The sequence below is a fragment of the Tursiops truncatus genome, chromosome 10 (assembly GCF_011762595.2).
Source record: "Tursiops truncatus isolate mTurTru1 chromosome 10, mTurTru1.mat.Y, whole genome shotgun sequence".
NCBI classification, from domain to species: domain Eukaryota; kingdom Metazoa; phylum Chordata; class Mammalia; order Artiodactyla; family Delphinidae; genus Tursiops; species Tursiops truncatus.
This window is the reverse complement of record NC_047043.1, coordinates 92,929,227-92,943,665: the sequence shown is the minus strand read 5'-3', so window position 1 is coordinate 92,943,665 and position 14,439 is coordinate 92,929,227. Positions and strand designations below refer to the sequence as shown.

Genomic DNA, 14,439 nt, shown 5'->3' with positions numbered 1-14,439 from the left:
TTAATCAAACTTTCAATGAGGAATTTTTGGCAAATTTAATTTAATGTTCACTTCTAAACAATGCATATGCAAGAATAGCAAAGAATATTAAAAAGTGGTTATGTCCAATAAAGTGACAAAAAATCTATAAAGCTACAATAAGCATTAGATTTGTGTAGATACACAGACATAAATGTCAGTAAGACAAAAAAATAGAATAGAATAAGTATTTTTCTATCAGAATAATTTAATCTCATGAAACATAAGCTAACTTTCCAACCACCAAGGAAGAATAACTTTTTGATACATAGTAAATGAACAGTTGGTTATTCATTTTGAAAAAAAATGCACGTACACACACACACACACACACACACACACACAAACACACACCACAGTGCTCTCTCCATGCCATAAAATTTCTGAAATTCAGATAAAATGAAGTTTGAAAAGTAATAAAACCATACAAATTTTAAGTTACAGGAAAATTTGGGGAGACATTATAAGCTCTCTTTAAAAAAATACTTGAATTGAGGAGAAAAAGGATAATTTTCCATTAAAAATGACATAAATTACTGGAAAAACTATTAATATTTGCATTGTAAGACTATTGTGAAAATTAGATGAACTACTGTAAGTAAAGCTTAATACAGAATTTCAAAAACAGTAAAAAAATACCTGTTACTTCTCTTTTACAAGTCACTTCTGCATTTCTATGATGTGTCCAGGAGGTAATTTTCCCAAAATAAGGTAATCTTTGCCACAGCAGCTGAAAAACAAACAAACAAAACCTGTGTTGGCATACTGGCTTACAGAGATCCCTGTGCCCCCAAAACAAAGACTTCCTCATATTACCATTTCTCACTCACTTCTTATTTTTCACACCCAAATTTTTTTCATTAAATATATATTATATATAGTATATATAACATATACATTTTATTATATATATATAATACCACAATAAAATTACTTAACAGAGCTAACGCTTTCTACCTAATACTTGCCACCATAAATTCCTGCAAAGAATTATTGTTAAGAGTTCTATGGACCTTATGTTCACCGTTAGTGTTTCATTTGAACACAGAAACTTCAAGTTCTGCATTCCTTAAGATCCATTTTGATTTGTTATCTTTATGGATGTTTTCTCCCTCTAGGGGGAGAAAATGTTTCCTCTAGTTTCCCCTAGAAAAACTCAGGACTGTTGCATTTCCAGTGTTCCCTGATGTTTGATAATCTCTGTTTGTCACTCACATTAGAAAATAACTGAGCTTGTTGTAATTTTTGTATGTGTGGTATAAAATATATAACATTAAAGTTACCATGTTAACTATTTTAAGTGTATAGTTCAGTAGTGTTAAGCATATTCACAAAATTGTGCAACAGAACTCTAAAACTTTTTCATCCTACAGCCCTGTAATTCTATACCAACCAAATACTGATCCCCCCGATCACTGCTCCCAGCCCTTGGCAGTCATCTTTCTACTTTCTGTTTCTATGATTTTGACTACTTGAGATACTGCATGAGTGGAATTACACAGTATTTGTCCTTTGGTGACTGGATTATTGTGCTTAGCATAATGTGCTTCAGGTTCACCATGCTGTAGTATGTAACAGAATTTCCTTCTTTTAAAAGGCTGTATGAGATTCCACTGTATGTATATACCATATTTGCTTAATCGATTCACCAGTTAATGGGCATCTGAGTTTTTTCTACTTCTTGGCTATTCTGAATAATGCTGCCATAAATACTGATATGCTGATATCTCTTCCAGATCATGATTTGGATTCTTTTGGATATGTACCTGGAGGTAGGATTGCTAGGTCATATGGTAACTTTTTTCAACTTCTTGAGGAACCTGCACTCACAAGAATATTTTTTTAGTTCCCTGTGTTATGTTTTATTCCAGACTGAAATCTTTATACATTAATGGCATACTATGTATATTCTGTTTTCACTCCCCTACCCCTCTGCCACATCATGTTTGCTTAGTTTCTGTGATATTTCATTATTTCTCACCTAATGTGTATAACTTTGTCCAGATTTTTTCTCTCTTCTGATATAACTGAGATTAACTTTCTTTACTACATTTACAACTTTCCTGGCACTTACTTACTTTTTCTGAGTTATAATTGGATAGATGGGTTTTGCAGCCAGTTTGCTCTACTGTTGTATGTGGGGTGGATAGGAGAAAGGGGAGAGTTAAGAGCTCTTTTGGGCACCTTGGATATTCTTTCTGGGAAGATACCTTTTCCAATGACTTAGATACCTTCTGACAACATACGTTCCAATCAAATGTAGCTCTGCTCTTGGGAGAGGAAACCCATTGCCCCCACCACCCCTGCCTATCATCATTACCACCAAAGCTGTGACTAACTGAAGAGCTTAAGCCACGATCAGAAATACTCAGATGCTCTTATTTACATCTATTTTTATATTTCTTTTCCCATCAGCAGTTCATACTAACCCCTCACACTCAATATAGTAAAAAGGGGGGAAATAACGCTTCCTTCTTTTGAGATTGAAGGTTATTAGAAGTTTCTGGATTTTGTCAACTCATCAATGCAGATGCAAAATATGATATCTATGACTAAATACAGCACAACACTCCCCTGAAATTTCCTTTATATCCTTGGTCACTGCTGTGATCTGAATGTTTGTACCTACACCTAAATTCATATGTTGAAATCCCAAAGCTCAATGTGATGCTATTAGAAAGAAGGGTCTTTGGGAAATGTTTAGGTCATAAAGGTGAAGCTCTCATGAATGGGATTAGTGTTCTTATAAAAGAGACCCCATCAAGCTTCCTGGCCCCTCCTGCTATATAAGGATACAAAGAGGATAAGCCTGTAACTCACAGGAGGGCCCTCACCCAACAACAGTAGCACCTGATCAATGACTTCCAGCTTCCAGAACTATGAGAAATACATTTGTTTTTTCATAAGCTACCCAGACTATGGTACTTTGTTACAGCAGCCCAAATGGACTAAGATAATCACTTTAAAAAAACATTTATCACAGGACCTCCCTGGTGGTCCAGTGGTTAAGGCTCCATGCTCCCAATACAGGGGGTGCAGGTTCCATCCCTGGTTGGGGAACTAGATCCCACGTGCCACAACTGAGAGCCCGCATGCCACAACTAAACATCCCGCAAGTCGCAATGAAGATCCGCGTGCTGCAACTAAGACCCAGTGCAGCCAAATAAATAAATAAATATTTTTTCAAAAATTTATAATATGTCATACCCTACTTCTTGCTTGACAGTTGTTATTCTTTATATTTATTTGTCTGTGTACACCTTTGTTTGTAATGATAGGGGAAGAGCTATCTCATCCTCCCCATTTAATTACATATTTTTGAGAAAAGAGTGGAGACCCAAATTCTATATAGCATTAGTCCTTAGAAATTAAGACTCCCTTTTGAATCAATAATCTCAGACAAAATTGTAGAATGATCTCAAATGAAATGGGCTGTAGTTATTACTTTTTTCATATAGACAAGTTTACTTCTCTAGTAATTATTTGCTTTGAAATAAATAGAAAATAAATTGTAGGAAGGTCAACAATACTTTCCTGAGGAAATATATGACATTGATCATAAATTCATTCTTACACGTGCTTGACCTGAACCATTTCAACTGCCCTCCACTACAGGCATAGCCTGGAATATTGCAGGTTTGGTTTCAGACCATCACAGTAAAGTGAATATCATAATAAAGTGAGTCACACAATTTTTTTTTTTGCTTGCCAGTGCATATAAAAGTTATGTTTACACTATACTATAGTCTATTAAACATGCAATAGCATTATGTCTTAAAAATGCACATGTGTTAATTAAAAATATTTTGTTGCTAAAAAAAAATGCTAACCATCATCTAACGACGTAGGGCTGCCACAAACCTTCAGTTTGTAAAATCAACAATATCTGCAAAGCACAATAAAACAACGTGCAATAAAATGAGGTATGCCTGTATGTCTCCCCAAAAACTTTGCTCGACACATTATAGTACAAATATTTACCTAAAGCCTATACCACCTTTCATGGTATCACATTCTTATCCCTTGGCATTAGGAGTAAAATATTTATTATCACATTCATCTTTTATTAGTTTGAAATCTGACATTTCTATCTCAGAAGATGCTTAAAGGTAAGCTCTCCACTATTTCTGAAATCCTTTTCTCATGATATTTCAAAAACATAAACTTCATTAATGAGAAAAAGAAGAAAATTAGATAATTGCTCTACTTAATATTGTATAATGATTTATTATTATATTTGCTTATAATGTAACTCTTTTTAGAGTTTAATTAATCCCACTTGGTGTTTAAGTATCCTATGTATCTGCCAACAGGAGTTCAATTTCTAGTTGCTGTTTATTATCAAGATAATTGGGCTTATTACTTAAGCATGGTGCCTCTCTGGCATTCAGCCCCGATGGGATATTTTATATGTATTGTATCTGGAAAGGAAAGTATACATTTCCTCAAAAGCAGATGTTGAAACAACATTAAGAACTTGATTTTTTTTTCAAACCACCATAATGCACCAAATTGGAGCTAAGACAATGTAGAAGAATCAAATGCATTAATCTCATGAATGGAACACTTTCTCTTAAACTGTTAAGTTTATATTTACTGTTCTCTCAAATAATTCTATGGTTTTATTTATCTACGCACATTCATGTAAATATTTCTAAAGGTGTTTTACATTTCAAGCTTAGTTGGTTGAACTATATTTTGCCTGCTTGTAACTTTTTCTTTCTGAAAAATAATTTTCAAACTTTTACTAAGTTTTCTTTCTGAAGAGCTGTCAAGTTTCCAGTTTTTAATACAAAATTTATTTTGAGATACATGGAGTAACAGAAGACCCCAAGCAAAATCTTGGAGAAAATTATACAAAATTTTAAGTCTAGGAATTAAAAGTGGAGGACTGACAGATCAGCTGTATCATTTCTTCTTTGCTAACTCCATTTCAACACTTGATGACAAACTAGGCTTTGAGAACAAGCTTGAAATAAAATTTATGCTAAACATGAAAGTACATGAGCATGAGACTTGCATATACTTTACCATGGCCCATAAAACTCAGGACAATCATATTAACCCCAAATAACCCAGAGAGAAAGGACTTTAGAAAGACTGGGATGGGTCTTGATTCTATTGTCAAAGGAAGGTGTCACTATGCATAGGTATATAATCCCTAGGACATAACCAGTGACAAAATCTTCACTTTCCTAATATAACAAGCACTTCTTACTAAACCATAAGCTTTTAGAGGATGGGAAAATATTAATTTATCATTATATTCCCAGCATTGAGCAAAATATCAGGTTCCTGGAATAGATTTACCAAATGATTGCTGAATGGATAGATAAACAAATGGTGAGGAAATCGATCAATCTAGCAGTGGTACATTAAAGTTACTACTTAAAATCTTAATTGACTTGTAATAGTACTCAAATCACCAATATAAATGTCACTTTTACCATGAAAATGAAATCCTTCTAATTACATAATACCATATGATTATTTTAAGCTACCCACTCTCAAAGCAAAGAAATAATGAAAAAGGCACATTCTAAATATTATGAGGTCTCAAAACATAGCAACAGTATGCATTCACAAAAACATCCAATGTAATGTTATAATAATTTCCAGTTTTTAAAAAAATGTCTCCTTTTAGAAACCTACTTTATTATTGATGAAATGGAAATAGAGCTTGGGAAAGAAGCTATTTATCTTTTCTTTTAAAACCCACTTTCCCTTAAAATGTGATGATTCTTTGGGCCATTGTGCTGCATTTATATGTGCCCAAGAAACAGACTTCAAGAAGAAAAGAAAATATATCTCTCTGTTCACTCCTCTTACCTTCTTTTTCTTCTTTGTTAACTCAGAAGCACAGGAGATACATGTAACATAGGAAGTTAGAATAAAAAGTCTCCCTAGGACTTTGAAAACACTTCATCAAAATGAAATACAATTTCTCTTATCCAGTATGTGCTTTTTCTCTTCTTTGGCTTCAATTTTATTTTCGTATGTCCTTGTTTCTACACTTTTTTCCCAAACTACTTAAAATATCAGTAAGAATCTTATGACACCTACAGTTTAAGTATACAAATTGTAATGGCACCTTTTTCTCAAAGCTCTTTAGTAGACCTTAATCCTCTACATTTCTGTCACACCTGAGTAGATTCCTACCACATACAGTGTGGTTTTACATCATCAGTGATCTTTGATAATATGTAACAATATGTTTTTGTAAATAGCATAGACTGATCCAGAAAACAAGAAGGTTGAATATGGAAGACAGGGATTAGGAGGCTCAGACTAGATTGTGAAGGGTTAATGGGCATCAGGATTAAACTTTCCTATGAAGGAGAATCAGTTGAATATCAGACCTAAACTTAAAACTGATCTGACACGACTGCATAAAAGGTCAATGTGTACCTGAACTTACATACATGTGCTGTAAGTTTGGTAGGTCCCTTACTGGTTTCTATAATCATGTCAGTTTATAGACATAGACCACGGCATGGAATACCCATGTGTAATGTGATTACTGGAAGAAGTGTGTGATATGTGGTGGCTTACTTTGCGCATCCTGCTTTACCACCGGTGATTTATATTTGCTGGTGAATAGTTTTCATATCATGGCACCTGTGGCAAATTAAGTCCTCTCTTTCAAGGGGGCAAAGATCTCAGTATAACAAGATTCCAGGCTTAGCAACTTCTGACAGATAAACCTATGCAGAGGACAGTCCTACTCATTTCGCCTAAGCAGGAAGAATGGAAGGGAGCTCTGAATTTAGATACACTGGGCTCAGACATCACTTACTGGGATTGTGGGCAATTCTCTAGGCCTCTGTTTGCTCATCTGCTTGTTATGAAAATTAAATGAGAAAATACACAAAAGTAGATGTAACAAAAACTCAAAAATTCAGTAATGGTCTTCAGCATCATCAAGTAGCATTTATGATGCTTACATTATGAAATTTAAATATCTACTACTCCTAAGGTGTTGAATGTTATCAAGAACAAGGAAACATTTCAAACCCAGAAGAATCCTTTTTATTGGACGAGAATATTTATCATGTGAAATGAAGAGAATGGACTTTGTGGCACAACATTTAAATATAGTCATTTGTTACCTAGTTTTATTTCTCTAAATCACAGTTCTGAAAGCCTGTCAGCTAGAAAATAAACTTTCCAGAAACTTAACAATGAGAAGTAACAGTCAAAATGAATATGGAAAATACAGCTGGCCTAACAGAGTAAACCATTTTTTCCAGTTGTGTTTAGATATTTCAATAAATAGCCTACAACACTATTGTTATTCTTATAACAAGTAACATATGGTAACATAATCCACTAGTGGTATTCAGCTGCAGGATGACTTACGTACACTGCTGACACCATTTGTAGTGAAAATAAAATTGTCAAATGGTATACGGAGAGAATTCTTTACATTATATTGTGACCATCGTATTTGTTTTATAACTATTATTTCCATACATGTGATCAAGTGTAGTAATAAACGTGGGAGAAAACAGTAGTGTCTCTTGAAAATCTTTTTTTAAAATTTTGGTTGCCATGTCATATTCTTATTTCTGCCTTGCCCTTGTGTTTGGCTTGTTGACATTCCATGCTATATTCTGTGACAAATAAGATATTTACCTTTCTAATTGCTATAAAATAAAGGTAAGTCAGACTGCCTGAATTCTAAAGAGCTGGTTTTAATGTAAGAATGGCTCCAATGGAGATGAGCATGTATTCTAGGCTCTTATTTAAGCCACAGAAGTTCAGGGCCACGCAATGCTGTCACTCTTGAACTTCCATTTCCTTAAAGGCACAAAGTAATCACCTCCTAGCTATTCACTCAGTTGACATGAAGAATTTTTACTGAGGCTGGACATAAGTGGGGTAGAGGAGGAACAGAGATTCTTATGCTAAAATGAAAATTCCTCATCAAACAGAAAAGATGTCAAACATTTAAGTAGCGAGAACTCACAAGGAAGGACAAATAAATATTCTAGGATAAAGAGTAGCCGATATTAACAACTGAAGTTATTTCATGGTTCCAGGTATAGGTGGGGTGGAGCAAAATTAAGAATTCCATTGAGAAGTAATAATGATTTTGGTGATTATAAATTCTTCATTGAATTAGTTTGGGCTTTGGACAATACATGATTACAATACCTGTGGTATCAACAAAAGTTTAATTAAAATCATTTACGATTTGTGTTAAATTTAGAACCTACAGGAGCAATGTGGCAAAGCAGGTGATGGTGTTGTTTCTTAAACATTTTCATATTCAAATTTGAATCTACACTATACTTTAATATGGTAGATCATCAGTACCAGAGATCACTAGCGTATCAGCTCGTACAACAAAAACATAAAGCCCTTTTTTATTCCTGCCCCATAATTCTTATACCCGTCACTGCAGGGGCGAATTGATCCCTTATTTCTAGATCAGTCTGAATGAAGGTTCTGGAATGCATCCTGTCTTTAGGCAGACGTACGTAACTTAAGGATTCTGAGGTCAACAGTTTAGAGATCAAGTTAAATTTGGTCTAACTTCATGTCCACTACTGGTAACAGAATTGTTACCCTATTTCTGTTAATTAGCCTCCACCTCATACTATTCTTTTTTTAATCTGTGAAATATTTTGAATAAAAGAAAAATGATAAATTTCATGCATTAGAAAGATATCCATGAAAGCAACGTATAGAATGAACTGAAAGCAGGAAAGCTAAGGTGCAGAGACCGCTGGGAAGAACTTATGTAAAAACATAAGGTATAAATCAGAACAATGTAGCAAGGTAGAGAGACACAGGAGGTGGGTCTCTCAGAGAGACACTGAATAAGGGTGAATAAAAAGAAGCTATTTAATTGGACACTAAAAAATTGTGGATCAATATAAAACAGTAGTTGTTTCAAACCCAAATTGGAAAAGGTTGCAAAAGGAATGAAATGGGAGGAAGGAGAACGAGCCAGTACTTAGCAATTTAGTGACAACTGAGCAAGTACTCACACACACCTTGAACTAGTGTTGTTTTAGTTCTACAGCTTGTTTAAAGACAGTTTAATTTGATCGTGAGTTGATTCACTATGACAAAAAATATTTTTATTTAACAACTGTGTTTCTGTAATTATTCTCAATGTTGGAAATTCAAAGGTGAATAAGTTGCTCCAATGCGGATACCACAATCTTCTGCAAAATGGTACAAACTGAGGCATTTGTCCACATAATTCAGACAAATTAAGTTTCAATTAAAGTCAGGATTGTGTTTGGCTAAATTGCTCACACTGGCTTTACCCTATCAATCTGGTTTACTGCATAATTATTTGACCCTTGGCTTCACTTTGCTTGTGTTAGACACAGTCAATAACTTGGTGGCAGGACCTGCAACCAAAGCTTTGAAAATAATGGTGCTGATTGATCAAAAGTGCTAATGTATATGAAAGTGCCTTGCAAATCGTAAAATACTACATAGACAAAACTGCCACCCATTCTCTTCAAAAAGAATTTAGTCTTCCAAACACCAGACTACCATCCAAAACATGATCTTGTGTCATTTGGCACTGGCTTCATGAGTTGTGATGCCAGAAAATAAAATATTTCATTGCTTTCTGGCAGACATGTAGCATGTACTGGTAATATCAGACATTACCTACTGTGATGGTTAATTTTATATGTCAACTTGCCTGGGCCATGGGGTGTCCAGATATTTGGTCAGACATCATTCTGGGCATTTCTGTGTTTTTAGGTGAGCTTAACACTTAAGTCAGTGGACTCGGACTAAAGCAGATTGCTCTCCATAATGTGGGTGTGCCTCACCCAAGCAAATGAAGGCGTGAAGAGAACAAAAAGACCAGCTTGCCCTGAGCTAGACAGAAATCTCCAGAAGACTGCCTTCAGACTTCATCTGCAACATGGCTCTTCCCATTTCAATAGCAGACTGCCTTCACACTCAAATGGGAACATCAGCCCTCCTAGGTCTCCAGCTTGCCCATCTTCAGAATGGAACTGAAACATTAGCTCTCTCTGGTCTCCAGCCTACTGGCCCACACTGCAGATTTTTTACTTGCCAGCCTCGATAACCACTTGAACCAATTCCTTATTATAAATCTCTTTACATATAGTCTATCCACTGTGATTTTGTGACTTATAATAAATATATATTTGGTCTTCATCTTTGAGCCAGTTTTTGTCACAGAGCTCCTAAAACCTTCGAAATTTCCTAAGTGATTAAGAGTGATAAAGGTGTCTTGATCTTCATAATAAACCCCTTTCAATCACAACTGGGTTTATGTTAATGAAGTGACTTTTGGAAAGCACTTAAGGATGAGGGCTGGTTGCCAGGGGAAGAGCCCCATGTAATTGGAGAGCAGGACTTCTCAGCCCCATTCCCCTAACCTCCAGGGAAAGGAGAGGGACTGAAGGTTGAATCAATCACCAAAGACAAATGATTTAATCAATCATGCCTATATAATGAAGCCCCCATAAAAAACCAAAAGAATAGAGTTTGGAAAGCTTCTGGGTTGGTGAACTTGCAGAAATTTGGGGAGAGTGGCAGGCTCAGAAAGCATGGAAGACCTGCAACCTTTCCCCCATTCTTTGCCCTATGCATCTCTTCCATTTGGGTGTTCCTATGTTACATCCTATTATAAAAAAACGGTAAACTAGTAAGGAGAATGTTTCCCTGATTTCTGTAAGCTGCTCTAGCAAATTAATCCGACCCAAGGAAGGAGTCATTAGAACCTCTGATCTATAGCTGGTCAGTCAAAAGCTCAGGTAGCCATCTGGACCTGTGATTGGTGTCTGAAGTGTGTGTGGAGGTGGAGGCAATCTTTGCGAAACCTAGCCCTTAACCTGAGGGATCTGACACTACCTCCAGGTAGTGTTAGAACTCAGTTAATTGCTTGGTGGTGTGAACACACACACCATACCCATTGATCTTATTGTTTCTGTTTCTCAAGAGAACCTTAATACATCTACTCATCCCAACAAATCTAGGGCATAGGCATATACAAAAATAATAACAATAATAAATACAACATTTTCGGTGTGAAAGATTAATAAATATAATTTCAGAACCAATACACATGCAACCACAGCGCTGACACAGGAAGTCAATGTTTTTAAAACCCATTTGGGGGTCCACCTAAGCCAGACCTGTACTATTGTGAGTTTTCCAAAGACCATTTATTTTAAGTTCTATACTCAGTAGCAGTTTAAATTTTAGTGACACATCAAAAATGGCTTATGAAATTAAAAAAAAATTTATAATGGACAAATATAAAAGGAAGCACTGGCATTTTATTCTTATCTCAACACTTATTTCCTTTTCGTCACTGGACTTAGTTTTCTTCCCAGGCTATAGCAATATACCATTTTAGCTTCTTGGAAACCGCCAAAAAATGCCAAATACAAATGGAAACCACATCATGAAATACATGCAAAATAAAAAACATCATTTTTCTCTGAAAACGCCTGTTATGTACACTGAAAAGCACCATGGTATTGCCTAAATAAAAATAATTAGTTTGATTCATTAGTATGATTCTTTAATATTTGATTTATTTTATTTACTTTATTATAGATGTAACACTATAAATGTCAAATTATAGCTTAGAGGGACTTGCATATATTTATTTCTTTGATACAAAACCTTGTGAGTAGTTGTTATTTCCATTATAAAGATGAAGAAAATAGGAGTTAATTTTCTCAGGCAGCATATAGTTGGGCTCACTGTATTTCAGATTTTTTAACCCAAAAAGTCAAATATTCACTACAGTCATTAGCACCTTAGCCTCAACCCACACTAACTGAGCTCTGGCTTCCTACAAGGTACCACAATGATGTTGGGAAAATATGAAGAAGCACAAACCATCATTCAGGGTTTCCAGTGATATACAATGAAGGTGAGGAAAGTAAATCCTTTTGAGAAGGTAAAATCATTAACAATATAAAAACTAAAAAAAACAAAATAAGGGTAATGTTTTAAAAATTTCTCCAATATATTTTCATCCTTCAGCAATGTGATTTTATTCCTTGATGTTTTGAGACCATTTTTATCCCATGGGATGAAAAAGAGAGAAGAGAGAGTTCAAAAATAAGCATTTCTGGGGCTTCCCTGGTGGTGCAGTGGCTAAGAATCTGCCTGCCAATGCAGGGAAAATAGGTTCGAGCCCTGGCTCAGGAAGATCCCACATGCTGTGGAGCAACTAAGCCCGTGTGCCACAACTACTGAGCCTGCGTGCCACAACTACTGAAGCCCGCGCACCTAGAGCCCATGCTCTGCAACAAGGGAAACCACCACAATGAGAAGCCCGTGCACCGCAACAAAGAGTAGCCCCTGCTCACCGCGACTAGAGAAAAGCACATGCACAGCAACAAAGACCCAACACAACCAAAAATAAAATAAAATAAATAAATTAAACACACACACACACTCACACAGACACACACACACACACAAACAAGAATTTCAGCTTTGTCTCTCAGTTTCAAAAATTAGGAATGGAGCATATCAAAATCCTTAGATGGGATAAAGAAGGTGCCAGAAAAGGATGCCCTAAGAAATAAGCCTGAACTCAGTGAAATCTGAAGCTAGGAGATGGATTATGGACTTCAGAAGCAGGTGACAACCTGAAGCCCCCCAAAGATATAACACAGATAGATAGATATACAGATAAATGAGTAGTATAGATTAGCGGTTCTCAGACCACTCAGGAGTGCCAAAGCAATAGCCTTTTGCTTTATTTCTCTCTCCCCTATCAAGGGTTGGAAGGGAAGGTCCATCCTTATTGTTCAGACATCAATTCCCTCCCCTAAATCAGGCTTAGAGAGAACCAGCCAGCTCTTTCCTTCTGGTTGTTTTTCTCTCACTGCCAGCTTATTTTTTGTTTTCTCTCTACTCCCACCTCTGAAGCCATTTTATGAACTGTCAGGTGTCACCTGACCCTCCAATAAAGCAAAAACAGGCCCTCCTGTTAAAAAAGAGAGAGAGAGAGCAAAAGAGCAAAAGTGAGAGTGACAGAGACCAGAGCTGGTCTATGATGAAGTTCTCATTGGTTTGTAGCCAAATGACAAACATAAGATCAACGTTGTAAAATTTTTATAATATAAAATTTATTCTATGTTTTCCATGATAATTTTAGTGATGAAATAACGTATTCCACAAAGTCATGGAAATACTAGATAACTGTTTCATCAGAATTGATCTTTAAAAGAGTATCATCAATACCATGTGGTCCCCATATTTTTATGTTTGTGTGTGCATGTGAGAGGGGTCTATTTTTGGCAAATTGCATTTGTTCATTAAATCACAAGCTCAGGGAACCAGTGATTCAGTACAAGTGCTATGCTTCTTAGGAGGTAAGAGCTGTTTAGATCTGAGGAGTCAGAAGCAGCATCAAGGAAAAGGTAGGAGGTAAGTAAGATAGACTGGATTTAACTATGTGGAAATTAGGCAGAGGGCATTCTTAGAAGGAAGAATGCTGGTAGGAAACACACAAGGGCCAGTTTCCTATCTTAAAATAGGAAAAATAAAAACTAGCCTAGTTTAGCTTGAGTAAAGGATGTAGTAAGCTTTAAAGCTGGTGAAAAGTAGGTCCAAGTTGATTAAAAAATTTTGAATGTCAAGCATCAATAATTAAACTTTTAGATAGAGTTAGGCAACTCCACAGCACACAACTGAGAAGGAAACAGGCTCTAAGAAAACAAAGGCATTAACTACAACATGCTCTTTTGAGAAGTTCAGTAATTAAAAGGAAGGGGTTAAGATGGAAACGCAAAAGATAAAGGAAGATTGAGAGAAGGCATTGATAAAATGGGGGAACCACCGTCAAGAAAGAGCACCACTCAAAAGTGCAAAACTACATTCATTGCTTACATAAATAAGGGTGAGCTATAGTGGTTAGGAACTGTCTCATTTAGCAGAGCAAACTAATATCTTATAAGGAGTTTGGGGGAAGAGTTTGTTTTGGGGTCGAGTTGCTTACAGATGTGGAAGTGTGGAGGCAGAAGTATAAGGACTTTAGGAACATGTTTTGTGTTGGTGTTAGGTAGCTCTGATTGACTGAACATGTTTCATTTGTTTGCTTGGCAGTTTGCTTGTTAGCATGGCTGTAGAAAAAAATCAGCCTGCTCTAACTATATGGCAACTTCTTTATTCTCACCGTTTAATAGCCAAGACTTCATGTCTTTCTTCCAGGTGATGGATGCTTGGTTCAATCACCTCTCTTCCGTACCACTGCTGTATCACACAACAGCTTAGCTGCTGCCACACTACTCCTAGTGCTGTCCCACCATAACTTGTTCTCTGTGCCATCCTTGGATTCATCCTGCTACAAGTAAGATTCCATGATGTCACTGTCCTGCCCAACCACCTCTAATAATTCATGGTTCCTATAAACTAAAATTCTCTATTTCTCCTTTCTATACTTTTCAC

The 14,439-nt window shown here is 35.9% G+C and overlaps 1 long non-coding RNA gene across 1 annotated transcript in view; it reads right to left on the bottom strand.

Moving 5' to 3' along the window:
- Positions 1-703: 703 nt before the first annotated feature.
- Positions 704-14,439, bottom strand: part of LOC141279664 (uncharacterized) — a 451,303-nt gene continuing 437,567 nt past the window's right edge. Inside the window, exon 5 of the long non-coding RNA XR_012334248.1 lies at positions 704-748. This is a non-coding gene — a long non-coding RNA (uncharacterized lncRNA). The remainder of the gene's footprint in view (positions 749-14,439) is intronic.